Source organism: Parasteatoda tepidariorum, chromosome 8 (assembly GCF_043381705.1).
Source record: "Parasteatoda tepidariorum isolate YZ-2023 chromosome 8, CAS_Ptep_4.0, whole genome shotgun sequence".
NCBI classification, from domain to species: Eukaryota; Metazoa; Arthropoda; class Arachnida; order Araneae; family Theridiidae; genus Parasteatoda; species Parasteatoda tepidariorum.
The window spans coordinates 58726340-58743726 of NC_092211.1; the positions used below are offsets into that span (position 1 = coordinate 58726340).

General features: G+C 30.2%; 1 protein-coding gene across 1 annotated transcript in view; it reads right to left on the bottom strand.

Annotated features, from left to right (window-relative positions):
- LOC107443481 (meiosis inhibitor protein 1-like) overlaps positions 1-17387 on the bottom strand; it is a 73391-nt gene that overhangs the window by 48089 nt on the left and 7915 nt on the right. The gene's annotated exons all lie outside the window — the stretch shown is intronic.

Sequence of the window (17387 nt, forward strand, 5' to 3'; positions counted from 1 at the left end):
AGTTTAAGAGCTCCATGTTCCCTTCACATATGCGCAGTTAACTCTGATTTTTTTTAAAAGGATAACTACTTGTGGTCACATGAAGCTCTTCTGGTCGAAGATTTCCTGAAAAGTGGAAGGCCAGCTAGATCACCATACGTCAACCTCTTGGACCAAGTCTGAAACGCTCTGGGGAGGATTATTGAAAATCATAATTCCTTGTCGAAAACCTCCTTGGGCTTAAAAATAGCGCTGCTGAACAAGGGAGAACAATAGCAACAGAAACTTCTAAATTGTTTTATTTCTAGTCAGACATCATTTTGTAAGATCTGTATATCCGTACTAGGTGATACCTCCTAGTTACTCATTTGCGAGCTCTATTTTGGGACCACTGTTGCATATATTTTGACTCAGAGAAGTTTTATGTTCGATCATGTATACATATTAAAACTGTATTGATTGGCTATTTGATTTGAATAATTCGAATAATCGACCAAATCTGAAAATTCTCTTAGCTTTGAACCTAGTGTAGAGAAACGTAGAGAAACAAATTCTTGGAAAATTACCAGAATTTTTGGTTAAGAAATTTATGGTAAAAAAACGTAATTCTGGTTAATAAAATCAAAATATACGGTATTTAAAGCATTCATTTGGTACTTTTTCGTTCATCTGGTCATTGTTTACCAGAAATTTGGGTTTTCAAAACTATAGTTCTTATTATCACATATTCAATAAGAAATACAAAACTGAAAAATAAATTTAACCAAATAAGGGTTTTTAAAATATGCTTTAAGGTATCATGATAGAATTATCAAATTTTACCACCGTTACCAAATTTTATCACATATTATAAAACCATATTTTATTGTAAATTTCACCAAAATCATTACCATTGAGCTTTTTGGTTTTCCCATAGAGCTAGACATAGGGTAAATTTTACCATATTCTGGTTGTTTTTACTTACTATACTTTTTTTCTCAGTGTACTAATTCAGGAATTTCGATTAAACTTGCAATTTTGGATGAAAAATAAGAGATAAATTTTGAATCTTGAATCTTTTTTCTTCTGATGGCTCTTGAAAATATTTTTTTCTGTTAAAAAAATTTAAAAAAAATCCCGACATGTTACAGAAATAGATTCAAAGCAAACATGCAGTTACATCTGAGTAAAATAATCGTTAATCGGATAAAAATTGAAGGAGCTATCAAGCAAGTTGTTAGCAAATGTCTTCAGGTTTGAATCTTTCATTATCGAAGTTACACATGTTTAGCGTCTTATTCACTCTTTTAATAGCTATTTAAATTGTAGTTTTATATGAATACGATAGTAAACCATGCAAAACATCCATTCCTGGAGAATACATGGCGTTACACGTAGTATACTTTTCTAACTTCTGCTCCAAGTTTTTTTTTTAAATCTGTTTTATACCCTCTACTGTTCTAGATACTTGCTTTTATCGACAACTATCCAATTTAATAAAAGAATTATGGAAATGTTTTAATTTCAAAATGTTTTTATCTGCTCTAGGAAATAAGACATTATATGGATAGCGGAATTATAAATAAAAAATTCGAGTAAAATCTTTAAAAAAAATTTGCTTATACGGTCGAAAAATGTCAAGAAATAATTTACCCGTATTTTAGGATTTTCAAAAAGTTAAGCATGCAATAATTTTTAGAATACTTTTTTGTCCTTCCATTTTATGAAAATATCTTCTTAACATTCTGACTTTGTTGACAACGCGTAACCAAACAGCTTTTATGTTGCTTGATCTCTAGTATGATATCTTAATTTGAATTTTTTTCTCCGCCATGGAAACTGAAAGCGTGCCAAGTCTCTACTTCTAATTAAGGTTTCACTTAAAATTCGTAAGAGAAAACTACATTCATTTTTCTTTCGTACACAGTGAGGATACAAAGTTTCAGGACAACATATTTGCCAAATGATAATTAGTCACATCTTTTCATGAAACTGAAACTGTGGTATAAATAAGAACATTGAAAAAGTAAATTAACAGCATGTAGAGTTTCATCGACAGACACACCAAATGTTGAAAGTTCTCAAAGGAATTAGAGAGTGGGATTATATTGTAACATGGTAAAAAAACGTAAACCAAAATTATTCCGAATTAAGTCTGAATTTTTAATGCTTGAAGTGAACATTGCAGTTTATAAAAAAATTTCAAGATGCTAAATATATGAAGCTTTTATAATTTCATAAAATTTAAAGCGTTTCTGATGGGACTTTTCAAAATATTTACGAAGTGAATAAATTTTTGAAGAGTCATATTTAAACTTCTATGAAACGAATATATATCAAAAATCACATGATTTGCTTTCTCGGAGTATTTGCTTAAATTCCAAGTTGCTGTTTTAAAATTGAAAACATTTTTTTCTAATACACTTTCTACTTATGTGACTCTTATTATTTATTGTATATAAATAAAATAAAAGGAGATGTGTACAACTTCTTGTGCGGGTAGCTCTTCCGAAAAAGTGCTTCATGAAATTCGTCAAAAAAAGAGCAATTTTCATTCATGGTGACTTGTTTCACAACCTATTTTTAGGAAATTTTAATTATTTAAATTTATTAATAACATCCCTCGAGAATTATTATATGATAAGAGAACAAATATGTTTTTTTGTTCCTTAAAAATGTAATTATTAATTGTTTAACCCTTTCTAACTCTGATTTAAGAAATATTTACGCGGATGTTAGAATACATCATATTAAGCGTGTAAAAAATAATTGAAAAATTAAGACCTTAAAATTAAAAATTTATTGATAAAAAGCATTTGTTGAACATCTCCACTATCGTGAAAAATAGCACAAAAATTCTAATATATTTAAAACTTCATGTGAAAACTTTTGAAATTGTTGTTTTTATGGTAACAAAGTCTCACATCATATTTTTCAATCCCTCCTTAGCCAAATATATAATCAAGGGGATTGTTGTAAAAAAATTGTATATCCTGCAATTATGTCGTGGAACAAATCTTGCTGAACGCATTATAATATTGGCAGCTGCACCAAGACTTGGTTCCCCCGAGTTTGCAATATTTTCTTAACCTGAATTTGTTTCGATTTTATAGGTAAATCCAGCTCACAATATGATTAAATTTTCATGTATGTTGCAGATATGTAACGCGGTGATACAAAGGGTTAATAGATTAAATTGCTCCTTTTTTTTATAAAAATGTATTCAATCAATATTATAATATTATATGTAATATTTAATTTATATTTCATTTAAAAAATTTCTACTAGGCATTAATTAAAAGAAGATAAGTAGTTTTTAGGATAACTGCTGTATTATTTGAAAAATTATTTACTATTTAAATAAAGTAAGGCAAATTTTTTAAAAATACTTTCATAAAAATTTTTTTAACTTTTTTGGCATAAAAAATTTCTAATAAATTTAACCAAATATATTCAACCAAACCATTTAACCAAAAATATTGATTAAAAATTGTTATAGCCAAAAATTAAAAAAAATANACATCTCCAATATCGTGAAAAATAGCACAAAAATTCTAATATATTTAAAACTTCATGTGAAAAATTTTGAAATTGTTGGTAACAAAGTCTCACATCACATTTTTCAATCCCTCCTTAGCCAAATATATAATCAAGTGTTCCCTCGAGTTTGCAATGTTTTCTTAACCTGAATTTGGTTCGATTTTATAGGTAAATTCAGCTCACTATATGATTGAATTTTCATGTATGTTTCAAATATGTAACGTGGTGATACAAAGGGCTAATAGATTAAATTGCTTCTTTTTTTTATAAAAATGTATTCAATCAATATTATAATATTACATGTAATATTTAATTTATATTTCATTTAAAAATTTTCTACTAGGCATTAATTAAAAGAAGATAAGTAGTTTTTAGGACAACTGCTGTATTATTTGAATAATTATTTACTATTTAAATAAAGTAAGACAAATTTTTTAAAATTACTTTCATAAAAATTTTTTAAATTTTTTGGCATAAAAAATTTCTAATAAATTTAACCAAATATATTTAACCAAACCATTTAACCAAAAATATTGATTAAAAATTGTTATAGCCAAAAATTAAAAAAAATACAATTCCATTTTATTATATATATTACTGTATTTCTATTAACAGTGTTATAACAAATGGTTAACATGCCATTTAGCATGCTAAAAAACTGAAATTAACGCATTAATAACAAGCATTTTTACAGTTGTATTTACTAAAATATTTTTAAAATGCAATTAAATGAACAAATGTGCTAATATTTTTGTTGTTTACATTTCGAAAAACTGCTTTAGAATCAAGCTTGAAAATAATAAATTCAATTAGTAACTGAACGTTTAATACGTACTGCTATTGATAAATTTTAACGGTAAATTATTGAATAATTAGATATAATTTGCGTCAAAAAAGAAATGAGTTTATATGGCATACGTTTTCTGAGAACATTGATGATATTATAATTCATAAAGGAAACAAAGGAAGGGAAATAAAAGAAACAGACTTGTCATTTAGTTTTATAATAATAACCACTGGAGCATTGCTTGACACATGCAATATTCGATGTCATGGCACAAAATTGATTGCTTTTATCAAAAAAGAAATAACACAAAGCAAAACGCTTTATGAAATTAACATCAAAATGCATTTATAACAACATTCTATCTATATCGATCAGTCACTTTCCCTCATTCAATAGTTATGAACTACATTGATGATTTGCAATAGTTCATAGCAATTGTTTGAATTCGTTATTATTGAGTTCTTTTAAATGATAAATGAAATTTAAACAACCCCAGAAAACAAAATTTTCCTATGAATGAATCTCAAAACACTTTCTTTTTTATATCAGGAATTATTATATTAATAAAAAATCGAAGAAAATAAAGAGATAGAAAAAGAAAGTATATATCAGAGTTAAACCATACATATTTTCACTTTTTTTTGAAAAAGTGAAAGTTAGTTTAGTTAGTTCCATAAAGCAAACGTTTTATGAAACTAACATCAAAATGCGTTTATAACAACATTCTATCTATTCCGATCAGTCACCTCATTCAACAGTTATGAACTACATTGATGATTTGCAATAGTTCATTGCAATTGTTTGAATTCGTTATTGAGTTCTTTTAAATGATAAAAGAAACTTAAACAACCCCAGAAAACAAAATTTTCCTATGAATGAATCTTGAAACACTTTTTTTTTAATATTATCAATATTAATAAAAAATTGAAGAAAAAAAAAGAAATAGAAAAGAAAGTATATATCAGAGTTAAACCATACATATTTTCACTTTCTTTAAGAAATTTTATTTTAGTTATTTAGTTTTTTTATTTTTATTTTTTTGTGATGAGAAACTTAAAACCTTTGTGATTACTGCACTAAATAGTAAAAAAAAATTTACTACGCTTACTTAATATTGAGCAGGGCTTTCTCGATCACGCAGAAATGCCACAACACGACGTGGCTAATGTCTCAACTAATGTCTGAACTCAACGAATGTCTGACTCAACTAATATCTGAAGTTATACTGGAGTCAATTCGCAGGGACATGATTAATAATGTTCATGACTAGAGGTTAAGATAGCCAATGGAAGTGTATAAAATCAGAAGAGAATGAATTCAAATTGTTAATGAATTGTCATTCTCAATTGAAACATTGAAATTCATATAATTCCTACAAGTATTCAACAGAATGCTCTTTAGGCAAAGTATAAGAAAAGGTTATGAATAACTATTATTTAAAATAGGTATATTTTTCAAAAATGCAAATTAAATTTTAAGAAAAAAATACTGGAATTAGGCAGGTTTATTAATTATGTTGCCGACATTATATATATATTCATTCCTAAGCATTTTATATATTGACTAATTTGATTCATGCTTAGCGGTTTCATCATTTAACATCTTATGGAATATTCGAGAGCACAGTCTATGTGTTAAATGTTTAATCATTTCCTGCTTGTCGTCATGTTTTTGACATACTATATAATGTCTCGACATCCTGTAAAATGTTGTACTATTCCGATTATACACACAAGACTGTAATTTTTCTAAGTTTGAATTTTTCACAGAATGAAGCCTAAGAGATTATTTGCTTCTGATAAAAAAGGAAGTACCATTGCCCATATAACAATCCAATTGTCCTCGCTCCATCCCAGTAGAGCATGGAATCCAAGTCTGAAAACATCGTTTGAGATTATAGCATAACTTCTGAAATAAATCAAATCGTGAGATTGAAAATGAAATTAGTTTTCTAGCATTGCTTTGCTTAATTATATCAATTTAATGAAGATTATTAAAAGTCTATGTTTTTAATTAGACATGATTGAAAATTACTTTTTACTATTTTTTTTACGCCGTATATTTTATTTGGAAGTGTAATATAAATTACTATAGTCCATTCCACCTTAAGTTGGCACTGGAGAGAAAGGTAGGAAATGTAATACTCCGCCTTTGAAAAGTAGTTCTTCGCTATTTTGGAATTAATTGCAGTTTAAATGCGCGTACAAATATAAATAAATGTTGCATAGTAAGAAAAGTATGTCTTGAAACATTCATTAGAAGTTTTTCATGTTTAAATGTATTTAACTTATAAATACCTTCTCAGTAAAGCGAATGTACAAAGAAGAAGGAGGTGTTTTAGTTTGGCGCTGAATTAGTTTTCAAGGACAAGGAATTGGCTCATTGGCTATGTTTCTACACTGGTCAGTCAGCTTTTCCATTCGCCTTGGCTTTGCTTAAGTGTCCTATCTCTTGTGCAGTTCTTNTTTATGAAACTAACATCAAAATGCATTTATAACAACATTCTATCTATACCGATCAGTCACTTTCCCTCATTCAACAGTTATGAACTACACTGATGATTTGCAATTGTTTGAATTCGTAATTATTAAGTTCTTTTAAATCAGGGGTTTCCAACTTACATGAGGCCGAGGGCCACAATTAAAAACACAAATCAAGTGGTAAAGTCGCAATTTTATCAAAATTTCATGTAGGACTCTTTTATGTTTGAAGGAACATTAAATATTACTGTCAGATTTTTACCAAGTTGTACAAAACAAACGTATTGAATTACAAATTAAAATAGAAGTATATTTTTAAAAATATTGAATTGCATATTAAAAAATTTGGGCTACAATAACTTTAATGTGCACCTATCTATTAAACAATTAATGTGCAACAGATAACTAATTGTTAAGATATAAAACTTTAAAAAGGTTGGTATTAAAACTTACATAGTAGCACACAAAATGTTCAATGAGAAAATTGAGGTTTGTCTGCTGCAACCGCTAGAGAATAGATATTTATATTTTAAATTTAAAATTTGCAAATGTGTGTGAAAATATTTTCGTCCAAAATGAGTGGTTTCAAAAAGTTAAATTGGAGAAATTTTCCGTGAAAATTTTTGATACACACATGCTGAATTATATTCACAAAATACAAAAAAATGAAATAAAAAAGAGCAACATACACGATTATTTTTGTATCTGAATAAATATTTTCTTGGATGCAAAACCTGAGAAATAATTTTTTTTGCACCGTTTGTATGTTAAATTTTACAGAAACGAATAAATTAGGTTTTTATTTACGAGAAAAATATTTTAAACCCATACAGATTTTTTACGAATATTGTCCGCAAAAAATTGACAACTAATATATTTCAGTTCGCGGGCCACAAAAAAAGCTTCGAGGGCCGGATGCGGCCCCCTGGCAGGCGGTTGGAAAATACTGTTTTAAATGATAAAAAAAACTTAAACAACACCAGAAAACAAAAATTTCATATGAATGAATCTCAAAACACATTTTTTTTTAATATTAGGAATTATTATATTAATAAAAAATTGAAGAAAAAAACGAGAAAGAAAAATAAAGTATATTTCCGAGTTAAACCATACATATTTTCACTTTTTTTTAAAATTTTATATTAGTTATTTAGTTTCTTTATTTTTATTTTTTGAGAAGAGAAACTTAAAACATTTGAGATTATTGCACTAAGTAGTAAAAAAAAATCTACTACGCTTGCTTAATATTGAGCAGGGCTTTCGCGATCATGCAGAAATACCACAACACGACGTGGCTGATGTCTCAACTAATGTCTGAACTCAAGGAATGCCTGGCTCAACTAATATCTGAAGTTATACTAGTGTCAATTCACAGGGACATGATTAGTAATGTTCATGACTAGAGGTTAAGATGGCCAATGGAAGTGTATAAAATCGAAAGAGTTTTCCGATTGATTCTTGGTCGTAACTATAGCAGTTTTCTTAGCACTTATTGCAGTTTTCTGGGCTTTTAAATTCATATAATTTTGACTAGATTTTGTCATCAAGGGAATCAGATGGTGATGAACAATGGTGCAGCCATTTATGTCTGACTGACAAAATGGCTCGTTTCCGTTGCCCAAGTTCTTCAATTGAGGAGTGTATGAAAGAAACTATTCAAATACAAGTGAATGGTTGAAATAGGTGGTGCATCCCTGTCGGGAGTCAAACTCCCTATATGCCGGTCGTGAAAGTGATAGCTTCTCTCTCTCGAGACTAGTGTATATTAACTTTATAATGCCTTAACATAGAATTTCTGAAAATAATTAGCATATAAGAATATCCTTGTTAACGAAAATTTTATTGTCAACACTGGTTTAATTATCAATGCATGAAAATGCTGTCTAAATTCAAAGTAAATATATATATAAAAGTGATGCAAAAAGAGAAAGGAAACGTTTTGTTGTTGAACTTTTTGCAATAGAATGTGTTTTTTTACAAAAGAATTTGTTACAAAGTCAAAAAATAATTTTTTCTGCAGAATTTATTGTATCCGAAGTAAACACTAGAAAAGCTGGTATGCTGCTAGAAATAATGCGCGTGTAGCGTAACTACCCCTAGAATTATTAAATTCCAATTCACTAGTACATAAAACAATATTAACCAGTATCTTAAACCGGAACAACCGGTTCAGCTTTGTTGATACTTGATATTAGTTAAGCGCTTGATAGAGTTTGGCACAAAGGAATAATTTACAAATTGATTGAGCTTGAATTCCCAAAGGGATTAATAAAATTTATTAACAGTTACTTGGCAGAGAGAAATTTTCAGATAAGAATGAAAAACGTATGCTCCACGGTGAGGAGTATAAGAGCAGGCGTACCGCAAGGTAGCATTCTCGGACCAATCCTATTTGCACACGATTTCCCAATCGACAGGGGCGATTGGAACAGTTTAACAGCATTTTACGCAGATGACACAGGTATCATAGTAAGATCAAGTAACCCGAACATGGCTATAGAAAAATTGCACGATAAGATCTACGAAGAGTGGTGCTTAGACTGGAAGTTTGAAATAAATGCTCAAAAGTCCAAACTATTGTTAATCCAGAAGAACAGGAAACCAATTAGAGAGCATAATGATCTAGTACTTTTTAATCAAGTGATACCAAGGGTAAATAAAGCAACCTACTTAGGTCCAGTCATTAACAACAGACTGACTTGGTCGGATCATGTAAAAAATGTAAAAGATATAGCCAATGCTGCTACATTAAAACTGCAATCAATAATGTACAGTGAAAAATTGAGCTTAAAAGTAAAGAGGTTACTGTACACCTCCATGATAAGACCGATCATGACCTATTCCTCGCCAGCGTGGTGTAACGTATCAGAACTTGAGCTTGGGAAACTCACAATAACGCAGAACAAGATCTTAAGAAGCCTAACTGGCGCAGAGTGGTATCAAAGAAATGTAGATATTCATACGGACCTCGAGTAGGACAATTACGATCACCACTTTAACAAATAAAATCGAAACTTTTTTAAGAAAGCGAAGGACTGCAAAGCAGCAAATTTCGACTCATTTTTTAGTTCGAAAATGTAGCTGTGGACGCCTCCCTGAGACCAGTTGCTCACTTTTTTACAAGTGATTTATCTCTGACCATGTAAGAAAAACTCAATGACATTAATATTATGGCACTAATAATAGATATTAAATATATTAAAAAACAAATGGCACTATTATATATGGCAAATTTAACTCGGACACGACTTGCAAATATTAAGGCACTAACAATAGAAAAGCTATTTCTAAATACAAATGGCACTATTATTTATAACAAATTTAACTTGGACATGACTTGTAAATATTATAAATGCGTTGACAAAATCAATTTGATTTGTTTTTAAAAATGACTGACAAACCTATAAAAGGGGAACTACGAAGTAGAATGAATGAAATAAGTAAGATTGGTGAGAATGAAATGGATGAGATGAGAGGTAGAAAATTTGTACCAGGGGCGTACAAATATTTGACAAACTTCTCACTAGAAGTTCAATTTTTATTACTTATTTATCTTATTTTTAAGTACTTATTTATTGTATTTTATGTTTTGTTATTTATGTAATGCAACATGTATCATTTTATGTGATTTTATTCGAGCAATATGCTCACTACTAATTCTTTACTCTCAGTTTTAGGAAACAAGGACCTCAAAGAAACGCCTCAAGGATCCGCATGTCGTGATGAAGGGGTAAAAGACCGATCCGACCTCAGGCACCCCGACCAACCGACAAGACTAGGACTAGGAACCGGTATCTAACTAAATGTACCTCGAATAGAATCCAATTAACATGTCTTATATACTAATGAATGGGAATTTAATAATTGTAGTTGTAATAACGCTACATTACTCCTCCACTAGAATTCTATCTGTGATGGAATTCAATGAACGTATACTATTAATTGATTCATTTCTGTTATGCGAGAGGCCGGAAGAGCTGTACCAAGAGCTTAATGCGTATTATATCTTAATACAGTTCTCCCTACCTCTCACGAAACACTATTAACTATTAGTGGTACCAGTTCATCCAATTATATCACAGATAAAAAAAAAATTTTTTTTTTTGGGGGGGGGGGGAGTAATGTAGCGTGACTACCACTACAATTATTAAATTCTCATTCACTAGTACGCATATCAGTGGATTCTATCTCGAGCTACCTTTTGGTAGACAAAGATTGACATTGTCGGTGGTCTAACCACACACATGCCTTTCGGAACATTTTTTTTTTACAACAAATGTAGTTAAAAAACCCTTGAGCTTCTGAGGTTGATGATTGAATAAACGATAATACTACTATTCGTTATGAAGCTATATAAGCTAAGTTAAAAATTAATAAATAAATAGAGGAATGTGGCGAGGAAGACTTATGGCAGATGGAAAAAAAGTTGAGATGTTTAATCTTGCTCTGATGTCATCAGTACGTAAAATAATAGTACTTCAATCATCCGTATTTTAACATTCAATTATTTTATATTATTAATCAAGGCTTAATAATATAAGATAGCCTGGTTGGTCGGGAGCTGGGCCCATGTCCGAGAGTTTGTGGGTTCAAGTCCCGCCGGTCGAAGACTCCCCGTGAGGTAAAATGACTGATGTGCGCTAAATCTGTCGAGTCGCAAAATTCCTCCATGTTCCCATAACAAATCAATACCTCTAGGGGTACTGGATTGGAGATCGATCGTTCTCTGATTCAGGTCAAAATTACGATCTATGGATGAATGATTGGATGTATGAATGGGTCCGCCCTATAAACGGGTGCGACGTATNTTGTAAGAAAGAGGACAGTCATACCAGCATAAAGTTTATAAATTCATAGTATTCTAGAATTTTATTTTGGCTTACCAAATTTTTTTTTTTTGGGGGGGGGGGAGTAATGTAGCGCGACTACCACTACAATTATTAAATTCTCATTCACTAGTACATATATCAGTGGATTCTATCTCGAGCTGCCTTTTGATAGACAATGATTGACATTGTCGGTGGCCTAGATCCACTCATGCCTTTTGGAGCTTTTTTTTTACAATAAATGTACTTGAAAAACCTTATGAGCTTCTGAAGTTGATGATTAAACAAACGATAATACTATTCGTTATGAAGCTATATAAGCTAAGTTAAAAATTAATAAGTAAATAAAGGAATGTGGCAAGGAAGGCTTATGGCAGATGGAAAAAAAAGTTGAGATGTTTAATCTTGCTCTGCGATGTCATCAGTACGTAAAATAATAGTATTTCAATCATTCGTATTTTAGCATTCCATTATTTTATATTATTAATCAAGACTTAAATTTTTTCCACATGAAAACAGTATGATCTGAGGGTCTAACAAAAATAATAGATTAATTATTTAACAATTTACTCACTCTAACTTAATGAATTCTACAATAAAGTTTCTGAAGTTTTTCATTTGTGTTTTTTTTTCAAATCGGCTAGACACACTTATAAATTAACTACTTTCTTGTGATGGTTGTTTGATAGGTTGTACAGCTTCATAGCATTAAGCATTTAAACCAAAACATGTTGCATTTATTACAGAAGTTTTAAGTTAATCTTTACAAAAATTTGCATTCATTTTTAAACTAGGAAAAATTTTACCAGCGAATAACCAGGAGTTTCTCTGTATTTTTATGAGGGTTATATTAGAAACGACTAAACGCATTGTTGGAAAAATAAAACGATATCATTCAGTTTATCTGGAAAACGAAAATCGCCATTCGCAACTATTTTTGCCGATGACTGTCTGGACTAATTAATAATATTTCAGCTACTTTCAAATAAACCATGTTTTACAGTTAGCATAGCTTCGTAGCATCAAATATTGAAATCCAAACATATTTCTTTTTTACACAAATTTTTAAAGCGTGGGTGGAGTTTTTATCAATTCAAGCGGTATCCAAAAGAGCAGCTGCCATCCAAATATTTGGCAACAACTCAATTTATATTTCGTAAGGCTCTTAAGTGTTTTACGTCTCGTGCGTAATGTCGAATTTTCAGGAGATAAGGATAATAATTCCGCTTCCGTCACAAAGTATGGTCTTCAGGTGTTTGAATAATCCTGATTAAAAATAAAGCTGAAGCAAAAAATCGACTTCCTAAGTCAAAGTGTCTGGCATGTTCAAATGAATTCTTACATACGACTAAGATAGTTAGATCAGCCAAATTTTGATGTAATTGATCAATACTATTAATAGTAAATTTAGTTTGAGCATAAAATGTTTATGACAATGAGAATAAAATTAAAATTACTGATTAAATTCTTAATTTAAATAAAAATGGTAATATTAATAACATTCGGCAAGGACATTCCATTAACTTATAAAACAATTCTTATTTTAAACCCAAAAATTAATGCTTATTCAATTGTATAAATATTTTTTCGTTTTATCTTTTTACAGTTAAAAATTCGTTGCCCAGCAACAATGACGAAAATTTATTTATCAACGCTATAATAGAGTAAATAAATAGTTAGGAACAACAGCGGCCAGTGAGGAGTTTAGATTTTTAAGTCTTTCTTGTTGCTAGGCAACTGACCTTTGTGAAATTTTCCATAACACCACTGATTGCTTCTTTAGTACTCATTTTTATATTTTCCCCTAGATCATAATCTATTTAGTTATTTTTAAGGACAGCAAAGAAATCACAATAAAACAGATAATTTACTTTGTTCAGACAAGGCTGAACTAGAACTGTAGCTTAACTTATACGCATCAGGATGTCTCAATATACACGAAGGCAATGTTGCTGTTGTTAGGCGAGTAATGCCTTTTATGTAAACAATAGATGAAGCTGTCTGCTAAGCTAAATCGATACGTATGGTTATATCTGAACAAAGCTAATTATAAATTGCTATGTTCCAATTATAAATTGCTTTAAAATATTAAATCTGGTAAGTTATGTTTAAAAATTGTTAGTGACTAGCTCATTTTATTTAGCTTAAAAAAATAATAGCAGAATTTACACCCTTAACTGTTATTTTCATAAATTAGTGATATTATTAATAATCACGTATGCATCTTATCTCTAATATAATAAAATCAATGAAAATATTTAAAGTAATAAAGACGGCGGGAAACTAATATTATTTTATTTAAAAATAGCTGTAGTACTAAATTATTCCAAAAGCATAATACCGTTCTTTACAAGAACATAATCCAATTTGTCATTCCAAGACCGCTAACGTCACGACGTAACGTTAATATCGAATCTTAATATGGTCTTGCACATTGTACGTACAAAACAAATGACCGATTTTTTTTCTTTAGAAAAAGACATTCCGCACATATAGTAAAAACAAAACTCTCCACAATAATAAATTATCAATGTAAAATTCGTAAATAAGATTTCTTTTATTCTTTTGTTGCCAAGGCAACTACACTGTTAAAAATATTGTCGTACAGTTGCCACCACTTTTGCTGTTGAGGTAAACTTAACGCAATTTTAAGTACATTACTAGTTATAGCTTAAAAAATTATATGAAATCCACAAAATAACAATCGTTTGAAAGAATTAGGGTGAATATATTGCTAAAAATTGACTTTTTTTAATGATATTTTTTTGAAATGACGCCATACATTAAATTCCTAATGCGCTTGAGAATATATCAGTAAATTAACAACAAAAAATGAGTAAGTAAATAAACGAAACTTTAACGCTGAATAAGTAAATACAAAATGTGGCTACATGCACTATAAAAATTTTTTAGTTTACCTGTACGCCAAAAGCGGGGGTGAATGTACAAGAAATTTTTTTTGCGTGTTTCTTAAAGTCGAAATTTGCTATGGAATGTAACGTAAGCGATTAGCTTGTTTTGTAATATTGGTAGCACCCCCTGGATCACTAGAGTTAAAATGTTACCACAGAATAAAATTTACATAATTAGTAAACCTGTATGCGGATGTTTAGAATCTAGTTTAGCCGTGGCTTACGTACAGAATTGCTTTCCAAAGAAATTTAAAATTGGGCAAATAAACGATAAAATGCAGTATTTTATTTTATTACCGGAATTGAACAGTCGAACCGATTCTGAGTTCACGCATATAAATATTGAATTTCGTAACCTTGTAATTTTGGACCCATCCCAGAAAATGAAGGAACTTCTGAAACAAGCATTGGAATAAACTGGCCTACGTGGAGGACTCTTTGATGGAACTAACTCGCATTTACTTTGCATGGAGAAGAAAACCACGAAAACCTCCTATGGTTAGCCAGATGACAAAGGGATTCAATTCCATGATTCGTATATCACTGAGGATATTTTGTGGTCGCTGTCAGCCGAGAGTAGAACTCGTTTCCAACTAGCCACCATTGGGATTCGAACCTGGGTCACCTCACTGGGAGGCAAACACTCTATACCAATGAACCAGTGCTGTTTAAAATACATTTTTTTACAACTGTCGTTGAACAGCCGGCCCAATGTTGAATTTACGCCTACCAATGTTCAATTCCGTAGCTTTGTCTTCGTGGATGACTTTTGGATGGAACTAACAGGCATTTACGTTACAGGTAGAGGGAAACCACGAATATTTCTTAAGGTTAGCCTGACGGCAAGGGGATTCTAACCCATGATCCATCTACCACTGAGGATATTTTACGTCAACACTGTGGTCGGGTTGAGCAGCGTGGGGAATTCGTATAGACCAACCATGGCTGGGATTCGAACCCGTTCACCTCATAGAGAGGCGAACGTTCTATCCCCTGTGTCATCACAAATCAAAATACCTAAATTTTTTAATAACCCTCGTTGAACAGCCGACCTAATCTTTTTGGGTTTACTACTACTAATGCTCAACTCCGTAGCCTTGTAATTTTGAACCTAATTCAGAAGACAAGGGAACTCCTGGATCAAGTATTGAGAGAAATTTGCCTTCGTGAAGGACTTTTTGATGTAATTAACCCGCATTTGCGTTGGATGGAGAGGAAGACCACGAGAACCTCCCACGGTTAACCTGACGAGAAGGGAACTCAAACCCATAATCAAACTACATCATTTGACCCTATTGAATTGAAATAGCATAGTAAAATATAATTTTTTCAGATGAACAAGCACTAAGGAGTAGAATTAGTTTCTACATGCGACCCATAAGAATACTTTTCTCCCTGACTCTACTATGATATATTTTAACATGACATGGGCATGAGTTTCGTATCATTACAAGCATCTTTAGTAAAAATCTCACACTCGTATTTTTAGAGTTTTGATCTGATGAGTATTTATCGTAATATTTTATCATTTCCATACTTTTCGGACACTATATTGCATCGAAGAATCTTTTGATTGCGCTTATATAATTTCTGATAAATAGTTACAACTCGAATTCTGAAGAATTTATAGTTAAATAGTTTTTTTTTTGTTGCTAAACTTTTTATATAAAAATAAATGTCCTATTTTTAATGGAAACAATTTTATAGTTTTGCAAGCTGTTACAAATTTCAATCGAATCTATCATGTTACGAGAGCTCAAAGAGAAATCTTGTAAAATTAACTGTTTAGTTTTACGTAACTTAATTTTTAAATATTTTATATTTGGCATGAAATATGTTGAATAATAATGAAAAAGTAAATGCACATAAATTTTCATTTATTTTCCTATACATATAATTAGATATTAAATCAGGTTCGTCTTTTTTGTAAAGCAGTAACACAGTGGGTTTTACCTTTAACAATGTAAATTACATGTGAATAAAAATGTTATTTCTTTTAACTATGAAATTATTTGGAAATATATTGAAATTAGAAAAGCGGAGGAAATTTGGTTGATTTTTTAGATTGAAAATTTAGTGATTAGATGTAACTAGATGGAGAGAAAGGCAAAGTAAAATTGTGAAAGGTATCGAATTTCTGTAAACAGTCTTGTGATATCAGAAAATGTCTTGAATGAAGCCCTAAACAGTTTGAAAAATCGCTAAATATTTGATCATTTAGATCAATAGTTACCCGAGAAGATTTTTTCTAATTGAATATAACATATCGTAAAATGGAGAACTCAAATTTGTATAGTGATGAAAAAAAATGAAGAACATATTTTAATTTAAAACTGCATTTATTATATTTAATAGTTCTTAAATTCAATTTTTTAATCTTACTCTTTCATCCAAGAAGTTATTTAAAAAAAACAATTCCCGACTGAGTCAGAAGTGATTGTCTTCTTCAAGGCTTAAGCGTAAAGCAACTTATTATAGAAACGAATACGTTCTCTCTCGTCAACCTAATTTTACCCTCTATTCTTTGTTACCGTGTTTACTCATCTGATTTCTAGCTTTTTTTTTAAATTTTCCGTAAAATGACTCATATTTTTCACGGGTGCAGAAGGGTACATACGGAAAACGTTTCTTCGAATTAATCTAAAATTTTAATTCAATAAAAAGTTGTCCTTTTGGTTATATATTTATCAAAAAACATTTTAGTTAAAACTGAAAAATGTTTGTCCCCAAAAAGGAAATTTATGGGGCTTAAAAACGATAGTTTTAAGAGCAGAAAAAAAAGTTCCTTATATTGGAATTTTAATTTATTTTTAAAAGCATATCAAACAAATTTTAAAGTTCAATGTCACAAAGATAAAAATAAAATATAAAGTAACTATTGGAA